Below are 11,868 nucleotides of genomic sequence, written 5' to 3' on the forward strand. Positions count from 1 at the left end.
CATGCTTAATTCTGAAAAATCTGAACAAAATAAAAACTTTGAAATCAAAGATTTAGAAAGTCAATTTGTTAATGATACTTTTGAAATAAATAAAATATACAATAAAAGATGATACGATAAACCAAGAACTAGACACTATTATCCTAGACCTACTCCTCCATATGTTTTGTTTGAAGAAAGAGTTAATTTTACTCAAGCAAACTATGATGGAGATTCTGTTTATGAGTAGAACCTTGATGGTCTATCAGAATATCAAATTTTAAATATGTTACAAGAAATGACAATGGCTTGTACTTCGTACAGAGCCAGATCTATAAATAATACTGATAAAAAAATTACTCAAATATTAATTTCTGATTTTACTGGTCAATTAAAAGGCTGGTAGGATAATTACACCTCACTAGAAGATAAATTAAGAATTTTAAATGCAAGAAAAATAATCATTAAAACTGAAAATCAAACCTTTGTTCAAACTGAAGAAGAAGATGCTGTTGCAACTTTACTTTTCGCTATTACAAAATGTTTTATTGGTGAACCTAATCAATATCAAATTCGATCTTCTGAAATTTTTTCAAATTTAACTTGTCATAAACTTCAAGATTTTGGCTGGTACAAAGATGTTTTTTTAACTAAAGTTTTTTCTCGAACTGATTGCAATCATAGTTTTTGGAAAGAAAGATTTATTGATGGTTTACCTAAATTATTTGCTGAAAAAGTCAGAACAAGAATTATAGATTTTTATGGAAATATTATTCCTTATGATACTTTAACTTATGGAGAAATTATTAATTTTATTAATAATGAAGGTTTAGCTTTATGTACTGATTTGAAATTAAAAGCTAAAATTAAAAATGAGTTTTTACAATCTAAAAAAGAATTGGGAGATTTTTGTTCCCAATATGGTTATGAACGTATTCAAGCTCCTTCTTCAAAAACTAAAAAATATTTGCAAAGAAAATCTTCTAATAAAAATTATAGAAAAAATACTTCAAATTTTTAAAAATCTTCTTCATCCAAAAACATTTTCAAAATAAAATTAAAAATAAAAATAAAAATAAAAATAAAAGTCCTCCTGTTTGCTATAAGTGTGGACGTGTTGGTCATTTTAAATTCCAGTGTATGATGAAAGAAAAAATCAATACTTTGGATATCTCTGATAAACTTAAAGGTCAAATGCTTAATTTTTTACTATCTAATACAGATTCTGAAAATTCTGATTTAAGTGATTTTGAAGAAAATGATTTAAATGTTTTAAGTGATACATCTTCTGTTAATTCTGATTTTGAAACTTGTGAAGGCCTTGGAATTTGTACAGGCCGTTGTTGTAACTCAACTTTAAATGTTTTATCAAAAGAAACTCTTTCAGATCTTTTTGAATTAATTGACAAAATAAATGATCCTACAGATAAAGAAAAATATTTTTTAAACTTAAGGGATATTGTTTTACATAACGAGACCCAAAAATCTGAACCTGTACCTTACAATTTAAAAGAAATTTTTCAAAGATTTGAACCAAAATCTTCTAGAAATTCTACACCAAATATTCAGGATTTACAAGAAGAAATTAAAAATATAAACAAGAAATTAATGATTTAAAAAATGAAAATTTTAGATTTTAAAGAAAGGATCTTAAAATTGGAACTAAATGGGAAAAATAAAGAAATTGTTGAATTTACTAAAAACACTAATGATTCTCATGTTAATGAATTTTTAGCACATATTACGACAGTAGATTTTTATAAATGGTTTATTTTTGTTAGAATTCTTATAAATGATTTTAAAATTGAGACGATCGCTTTAGTTGATTCTGGAGCCGATCAAAATTGTATTCAAGAAGGAATTGTACCTACATAGTTTTTTGAAAAAATAACTGAAAAATTACATACTGCAGACGGTTCAAGAATGCAAATAAATTACAAGCTCTCCAAAGTTAAAATCTGTAATGACAGATTATGTTTCTACACTTCTTTTATTTTGATTAAAAATCTTTAGCCACTGTTATTCTTGGAACTCCGTTTTTAGCCTTGCTTTATCCTTTCTCAGTTGACACTCACGGTATTAAGACTAGATTATTAGGAAAAGAAATTTGTTTTAAATTTATTTTTTCTGAACAATAAAAAGATATAAATGTTTTAAAGAAAAATTATGTTTTTAATTATCTGATTAGTCAAAAGAAAAAATAAATTGCTTTTTTAAATAAAGAAATTTTATCTTTAAAAATTAAAAAAGAATTAGACCTTGATATGACAAAGGCTAAAATAAAGAATATTGAAAATCTTTTTACTAATGACTTATGTACACGTGTTTCAAATACTTTTTGGAATAGAAAAAAACATGTAATCTTTTTACCTTATGTTAAAGATTTCTCTGAAGATAACATACCGACAAGATCACATGCTATACATATGAACGCAGAACTTGAAAACCACTGCAGAAAAGAAATTGATGAATTATTACAAAAAGGATTAATTCGTAAATCTAGTTCTCCTTGGAGCTACTCTGCTTTTTATGTTTATAACGCAGCTGAAAGAGAACGAGGTGTACCTAGACTTGTTATAAATTATAAACCCTTAAATAAAGTTTTAAAATGGATCAGATACCCTATACCTAATAAAAGAGATTTATTGAAAAAACTTTACAATTCAAAAATTTATTGAAAGTTTGACATGAAGTCTGGTTTTTGGCAAATTCAAATTAAAGAAAAAGATCGTTACAAAACTGGTTTCAATGTTTCTTTTGGTCATTATGAATGGAATGTTATGCCGTTTGGACTAAAAAATGCACCATCAGAATTTCAAAGAATTATGAATGATATTTTCCATGATCATCAATCATTTACCATTATTTACATTGATGATATTTTAGTTTTTTCAAATTCATTAGCACAACATTTTTCTCATTTGCATAAGTTTTATAATATAATTAAATATAATGGTTTAGTCGTTTCTGCACCGAAAATGAAATTGTGTCAAACAAAAATCAGATTTCTTGGACACGAAATTTTTGAAAATAATGTTTTACCAATTTCAAGAGTTTTAGAATTTACTTCTAAATTTTCATATGAAATTAAAGACAAAAATCAACTACAAAGATTTTTAGGATGTCTTAATTATGTGTTTGATTTTTTCAAATACATTAGAATTCTCTGTAAGCCTTTATTCAATCGTCTTAAGAAAAATCCAAAATCCTGGACACAAGAACATACTCGTGTTGTACAAACCATCAAACAAAAAGTTCATCATTTACCCTGTCTGTCTATTCCTCATCCAGATGCTTTTCTTATAGTTGAAACAGATGCCTCTGATTTAGGTTTTGGGGGTATTCTTAAACAAAAGTTACCTAGTCAAAATACAGAGTCCTTGGTCAGATTCCACTCTGGAGCATGGAATGAAACTCAATCTAAATATTCTACTATTAAAAAAGAACTTTTATTGATTGTTTTATGTATTACAAAATTTGAAGATGATTTAGTTGGAAAATATTTTTTACTCCGTATTGATTGTAGTGCTGCTAAAAATATTTTGGAAAAATATGTTAAAAATTTTGTTCAAAACAAGTTTTTGCTAGATGGCAAGCACTTTTGGGAATATTTGATTTTGATATTGAATATATAAAAGACTCTTTAAACTCTTTACCTGATTTTTTAACAAGAGAATTTCTACAAGAAAAGAAATCAAACTAATCTTTATGGGCACTCCTATAAAAAAGAAGTTATCACCAGCTGATTTTGCGGCTAACAAATCTGAACATTCTTCATCATTGATTTCTACAAACAGGTTTGAAATTCTTGACAAAACTCCTTTACCTTCTACCCCTACAAAACCTTCAAACTTTTTACAAGCTGTTACCAAACCCGGTTCTTCTAAACCAGAACCACCAAAATACTTTACAAAACCACAACAACAAATTGTCACCATTCTTGAAAATGAGATATTCAATGGAAATATGGAAAATCCCAATTATCAGCAAATATTTCAACATATTTTCCATTCTGAACAATTCTTTATTCCCGAAAGTCTCTACAAATTGAAATTTTTTTATGAACTTATCCTTTTATATACCAACTCCATAGAAATTGAACATTCCTATGATCGTGACATGCTTGAGAAAATTTCCTATTCAAAATGTAGAATCTTGAAAGTCCTTACGTTTTCAGATTGGAACCAAAACCCATACACTGCAAAGAAATTTTCTGTTACTTTTACACCTCCCTGTTACAATTACTTTGATTACCAAAAAGCCTCGTACAATACCTTTTACCTTCGAAATTGGAATCACTCTTGGTTCTTCATGTTTCATAAAACCAATTCAAAAAATTTTTCAAATTGGTTTTCGGATTGGTTGACATATTTTGGACTTCGCCCCGAAATTTTACCTGCTAAAATTATAGAAGGATTTACTATCTTTAAAGGAAAATTACCTATCCTTAAGCATGATAAATTGATTATCTTTTCTGAAACCTTTAACCTACCTTGGATTTTCTTCTGACGGTTCAAGGTAAAACCATTTAAACCTTCTTCTAATGTAAATTTTATCACCTGTTTAACCCGTGAATATAATGTTAAATGGTGGTCCAACTGTAAAGATATTCAGGCCAACAAAGAAATGGTTCTGAAACATTTCTCTGCAAAGAATCCTATGCTATCAGGAACAAGTCAATCTATGGGACAATTCAACTTCTTATCTGATAAAAGTAAAATCTTAGCAAAATTATCTGAAAATACTACAAAGAAATAATTTAAAGCAGCCCTGGAACATGCATTATCACAAGTCTCTGGAGATAGTGATGACGAAGACTCTGGAAGCACTGGTGGACCTAATTACACTCCACAAAATGAAGACGATTGCTACGGTCTTGATAACTATAATGTGTTTTTTGACTAAATGGATATTATGGTCAACAAAAGAAGACAATGATGCAAAAGGACAAAAATCTTTTGACAAAAATGACACCTTATCCTTTTTACAATAATGTGAGAAGATTATGATAAACAAAGTGGCAGACAAGTATCTTTTCCTTTTTGACAAAATAACTCAATTATTTACCTTTGTTGTCTTTTATAATAATTATATCTCGGACTCAAGTCTGTTTGAAGTTCGGATAGTATTCTGTTATCTATTATAAATAGGTGTGATTTAGTTCAGAGGAAGCTCGCTTGAACTATCCCTTCTATCTTTGTAATCTTTCTCTTTGTACAATTTTCTCTTTGTTTAATAAAATTTTACACTATTTACTTATTTACTCTCTTTCTATACTCTCTTTCTATTTCTTAATTATTTAAAATAGAGCTATTCAATTAGCAAGTAAGCTTTCCATGTTTTTATTTTTCTTTCTGTTTCCGTGGGATTTTTTTGGGAAAAAGTTGACAACTGCATTCATAGAGAATAATTAATGGTCCAATTGAATCATTCTCAAAAGGTTGATAGTTCCTGCTGCAATAGCAAAATAAGAGTATTAAATTTAGCAATATTCATCAAATTATATCTAACAAATCATTTCTATATAATTAATAAAAAAAAGTCAAGAACAACAGCAAAATATCCAAATCTTTTTCTTTTCCTATTAATAAACAAAACCTTCTTAGTTAATCAAAGACATAAAAATTTGTACAGACTAGTACTGAATGTATAATAGTATAACACATCAATAATTATTAATAATATAATAATTGTATATCAACACTATTAATTTGTGTCAATTCTTAACAAAAAGAAAATTATGTCCCATCTGGTAAACGTTTAATTAACTAATAAAATAGTTAGTTTTAATTATTTTGATATTAATTTAATTTAATCTAATCTCAATCTATTAATTGGATTCTGTAATCTTCAATTCTTTTAACTTTCATCTATCTAATTTCTAACATAACATCAAAAAAAGTTTAGCTATATTTTATAATTTTTTTAGGCTTTCTCGCTGGATGTCTAATTTTAGCGACTCGTTTTAATTTTAATATTACATTTTTAATTCAATTTTATAGTTCAGAAGAGATTTTTAATTTTAAATAATAATTAGATGGTAAAGTCAAATCACAGATACACTTAAAGAAAAATATTAAACATCACGCGTCATTAAAGAATAAAAAGTATTTAATACTTATAAAAATACAGATTCAACCAGCTAAAAGAGCAACTTCTGATCAATCAATTTGACATTGAATTCAATTCTACTAATCAGACTCTATACTTATCACCTTAATTAAATTAATTATACTACCATATTGCTTTCATTTGTTTTGCTTCAAAACAAAATTCTCCATCAACAGAGCTTTTCTGTGTTTCTCTATTGAAGCAGATGATAAAAGTTAAAACTAATGAATGCATTTGTCAACAGAATAACACTTAGTCACTTAGTTTTTCCAGTTGTTGAACATGCAAGACTCCCTTTCCCCTAATTTTGTTCTATGAAAAACTGGCGATGAGCACAGCTTTCTTTTGTTTACATTTTCGATATTCAAGCATGTGATAAAGCCAATAGGGAGGTACCTGTCAACCCACGAACACTTAATTTGTCCACATGTAATCATGCAAAACCTCTTTTACTCTCTCAACCCAACACCTGTACTTGTACATGCAACCAACCTTTTCCAAACGACAGAAGATTGACTCTCCTAGCGCTGTGATTTTATCAGTTTCTCAGTCGTTTTAAGAGCGTGGTATGATTTTGGACTCCGTTGCGGCCGTCTAAAAGCCGACTAATTTTCACCCGATATTCTATACACTCTAAATTAATTTTAACAATATCTAATTAAAAAATTAAATAGTTTTATTAGTCAATTAATGAAAATATTACAGTATTAATCTGATTTCTTTTCATGTCATGATGACAAGGTATGACAATTAAATGAGATATTAAGATATAAAAAAGATCAGCAATTTGGGGTAATTAGTTTTTTTTTTTTATTGTTTAGCAACTTTTTTTTTAATTTTAAAGTTTTTTATCAAATTTTCATTTTATGTCAAATGCTGACGTAAAGAAGAAGAGAAAAACCCATCCACAGTATAATTACTCCAATTAATGGCCTTTCAACTAAAACACGTGCGCTCTTCGTAAACCACCGGCACCTGCCTCGACGCACAATTGCACATAGATTCGACTTGTACTGAATCTTATTCTGGAAGGCTTTGCCGATATTTTATTTTATGTCATATTATTTAAAGCCGCAAAACTCCACATAAAACCATCTGCCACTGCTAACATCACCCGTTTGGATCTTACTTTTCCCTTCCCCTAGTTTTCTTCCCTCCTTTATTTCCTTCTGTTTACTGCCACCACTATTTATTTTATATATATATATAGGTGATTCAGACAGGCTGTATCATAGCCTAAACAACAATACCTCATTTTCTTTTTCATTCAGTACACCATCTGCCCCTTCCAATTGATCAAGATCTTTGCAATTTCATTCATGGCCTCTCTTGTGCTTTTGTTGTCCCTTATTCTTCGACCCAAAGACCCAAATCAGCTGGCTTTTACAACCTCCTCATTGCCCTCTCCTTCTCGTGCTAATGCTATCTCTTCCAAAACCCGCCATCTTAACAACTACTGCACGTCCACAGTCTCTGTCCCGGATGTCATACTCGAAGAAGAAGAAGAAGAAGAAGAAGATGTACAAGAACCCAAGTTCTGCATCGACCTGTCTTGGCCTTAAGATTCTCTATATAATTTTGTATTTGCTCTTCTCTGTTGTTTGTGTTTTCCTAATGTGTATATAGAAAGTGAGGAAAAAGAAAAAAATAATGTCATTGAGATTATGCAGCATTAGAAGTCGACCTAGAAAGTTTGCGATATCATTTGTTGTACCAGATAGAGTTGCAATGGAAATCAGTGATAAAAGAAGAATTAGAGGAAGGAATCCCATGAGAGTAATGAGAATTCCAAAAGGCGAGCCATTTGAATTCCATAAAATTGTGGAGGAAGCTGGACAACAGAATAATCCGCCATTAAAGAGTTCACAGAAATGGCAACAGCATGCAAAGAAGCCAAATCCTAAAAAGGCCTATCACAGGACTCGCTTTAATGATTGGCGCTGTCAAATGTTTTATTTTACCATTCCCAAATGATGCACTTGAATTAATTTATTAATAGTAGTTTCTCATGCATATAATTAATAAGAGCACTAAAACTCAGTATTTGATTTTTGTTGTTATATAATTATAATTCATTTTTTAGACAAGGAACCAATGTTTGTTCCCTTGCCGGTTTGGTCTGGTCTTACTAAGACTTCTACTTTCTATTCATTTCTTCAGCTTAAAATTTGTTAACCTATGGGTAAATATGAGGTAACAACACTATGAAAGGTTATTTGTTTGGCTACTTAATATTTCAAGGAATGGAAAGGAAAGCAAAAATAAAATTTCCTCTTAACAGTACATGAAACTAATTACATTGCTGGGGTTACTTTGAAAAAGAAAATATAAGAAGCTCAGTAGTTTCTTGACTATGAGCAAAACATGAAATCTGCTGCACATGGAAGAGGAATGTGAGCAAGTCCAAATCAATTTTTATAAAAGAATAATAATTTATTAGCCCGTTTTCTTCTTTAATTAATTAGTTTGAAAAGTCAAAAGTTATCGTTTATATTAAAAAGTAGTATGTTATCATTTTATTGGAGCGCGTATTCACTTTTTAAATTTGTATTTAATTTTAATATATGATATTAATTTATAATATTTTAGAAAAATAAAAATTAATTTTATTTAAATATTTTTTTTTTAATTTTTTAAATCTTTAAATTTACTATATAACAAAATAATTAACTTTAAAATTATATAAATTAATATTATAAATATAATTCATATTGTTATTTTCTAAATTAATAACTTATTCTATAATCAAAATTTAATTTATTATCAAATATAATATAAAATACAATTTAAAATATATTTTTGTAATTAGAATTATTATTTATTTAATTAAAAACTAATTTATTAGTATAGTTTTATTAAAATATAATTAATATGTTATTTTTAAAATAAAATTTATATAAAATAAATTAAAAATTATTTATTAATTAATATATTATTAAAATATAATTAATATATTCTTATTTAGAATTAAAGTCGGTGGTTAATTAAGAATGTAAATTATTAATTAATAATTTAATAGAAAAGTTATAAAATTGTACAAGTCTTAATTCTATATGTGAAATATAAAAATAAAAAATTATATATATTAACAATTAAGCATACATATTAAAAGAAATTAGGTATTAAAATGATATATATATATATAATTAAATTTTTATGTGTATTTATTATTAGTAAAGTAAGAAGTTTCAAATTGAAGTTGTTTTATTTATATTAAGAGCTTGTTTGGTTCAACTGATTAATGCAGCTGGTAGCTATTGGTTGATAACTGATAACTGATGGGTGATAAATTAAACTGTTTGATAGAATTTTATTAGTGGTTGTTGTTAGTATGTTAAATGACTATTGAAAGTATAATTTATTGTTAAATATTATATTATATTATTTATTATTTTTAATGACATAAATTAATAAAGACAATTTAAAAATTTAAAAAATATAACTATTTTTTAGCTCAATTATATTTATTATTAAAAATACTTATAAAAATTATTTTAAAAGTAAAAATTTAAACTTAAATTCTATTAATAAAAATTTACAATTTCAAATACCATAGTTCTAAATATTATAATTATTTAATTATTAAAATTAATATAAAATAATAATAATTATTTTTAAAATATAAGATTAATTATATGAGATTATTTAAAGTAAGTTATTGTTAATAAATTTGAATAAAAATAATAATGTTTAAATAAATAAAAAATCAAATCGGCTATCAACTGCTGGATCTTAAATTTTTTAGTAAACACTTTAATATAATTGTTTAGTAAAAAACAACTATCGCATCAAACTTTTGAACCATACACCCTTTAAATAATTTTTTTTTATTATAAACAAATAAATATCACTTTCTATGCAGCGTATGGCTTTTTTCAAGTATTTTCTTTTTGGTATAAAAAGATACTGAAATTTTGTTTGAATAATTGATAAAGGGGGGAGAGGGAGACATAGTCATGGTTTGGTAATTTTGGTACAGGAAGTGTAAGTTTATGATCTTGCAGCTCTTAGAATAAACTGATCTCGCTTTAGAATTTTGTTTCGACAGGTTCCGACTAGCGTAATAAAAAAATAATTTTCTTAAATTTAGTATTTTTATAGGATATTAAATTATTTATATGGAAAATAATTTAATAAAAAGGATAAAAAATGCAAAAATTTGAATATAAAAAGAATTGTGAAAATATTAGGAATACGTAATTTCTTTTTCTCAAGTTGAAATTTTAATTATGGATTTTTTAATATAGAAACTAATGATCTGGGTTTGAAACTCGCCTTAAATTGATCTCTTAAATAGAGATGAAATTCAATTTTAAAATTGACAGATTTTCAATTAGCACCTCATGACCGGAACTAAATAACTCATTCGCTGTAAAATATTTATAAAATTAATGATTAATTTAAAATACAATTAAACTCTAACATTGCATTACTTAATTTTAGAGCTAAATGAAAGATACACAACTAAAATATAATCTACATTTTCTTTATAAAAGATACAAATACTATAATGATTAAAATATATTTTAAATTCAAACTTGATCCATTTTAGTTTAAAAAATATATTCTAGATTCGAACTCGATTCTTTCTGATTTAAGAAATACTAGTCGTTTACCCATGTGTTGCATAATCATTATTATTATTTTAATTATAAGATCAAATTTATAGATATAATTTAATAAATTTTAATTTTTAATATTTATTTTTAATATTTTATAAAATAATAGTAAACTAACTATTTTTAGATGTTTTTAATTCTTTTTAAAATTTATTAACAAAATAATATAAAAATTATATTCAAAATATTTTTTATTAATTGTAATATTATGTAAATATCAATATAATTAATATTACTATTTTTAGAATTATAAATCATTATATAATTAAAAATTAATTTTAATAAATATAATATTTAAAAATATTATTTTTATAATTAGAATTATTACTTAATTAAAAAAATAATTTATTAATTAATATAATTAATAATATTTTTGAATAACTATTATCTAATTAGAAAACTAATCTATTATTAATATGTTCGTTCTTAGGATTAGAATGGGTGTTTAATTAATAATATAATTTATTAGTTAAAAATTAATTATTATCTAATTAAAAAATTAATTTATTATTAATATGTTATTTTTAGGATTAGAATGAGTGTTTAATTAGAAATATAATTTATTATCAATAAATTAATATAAAAAATCACAAATTACATATAAATTTGAATATCGTGTTTCAAAAATAGTACACGTATCGGAAATAAAAATTTTATGTGTTAAAAAATAAATATACATATTAAAAAATTTAAATTTTAAAAATTAATTTTATAAAATATTATATATAAATATTTTTTTTTATTGATACAAGATTTAATATGTTGCAACTGCAAAACATAATAGCTATTACTTTAAGAAAAACATTTCAAATCACTAAAGTTAATTATTTTTATTAAAGAATTTACAAAAATGCAGAAGCATCTAACTTTTTGCCTTGCTATGGACCCACTCTCTGTCCCTACTTTCGTGCGTGTGTTCATGAAGGATTGACATGATACCTGAACAAAGTTATCCGCTTCATCCAACTGGGCCCCCGCCCATAACACCCCCAACAATAATGAAAGTAATTTTCATCCACTCCCCTCACTCGTCACTCCTCCTACCACCAATTAAATCTCGCCCTTTTCTTGTACTTGCCCCGCGCTAACCCAATCAGTAACGCCTGTTACGCAAAATCCATATAACAACAAGTAACTTTAACATTGCTCGTTGGAAAGA

Source organism: Ricinus communis, chromosome 5, assembly GCF_019578655.1.
Source record: "Ricinus communis isolate WT05 ecotype wild-type chromosome 5, ASM1957865v1, whole genome shotgun sequence".
In the NCBI taxonomy this organism is placed as follows: Eukaryota; Viridiplantae; Streptophyta; class Magnoliopsida; order Malpighiales; family Euphorbiaceae; genus Ricinus; species Ricinus communis.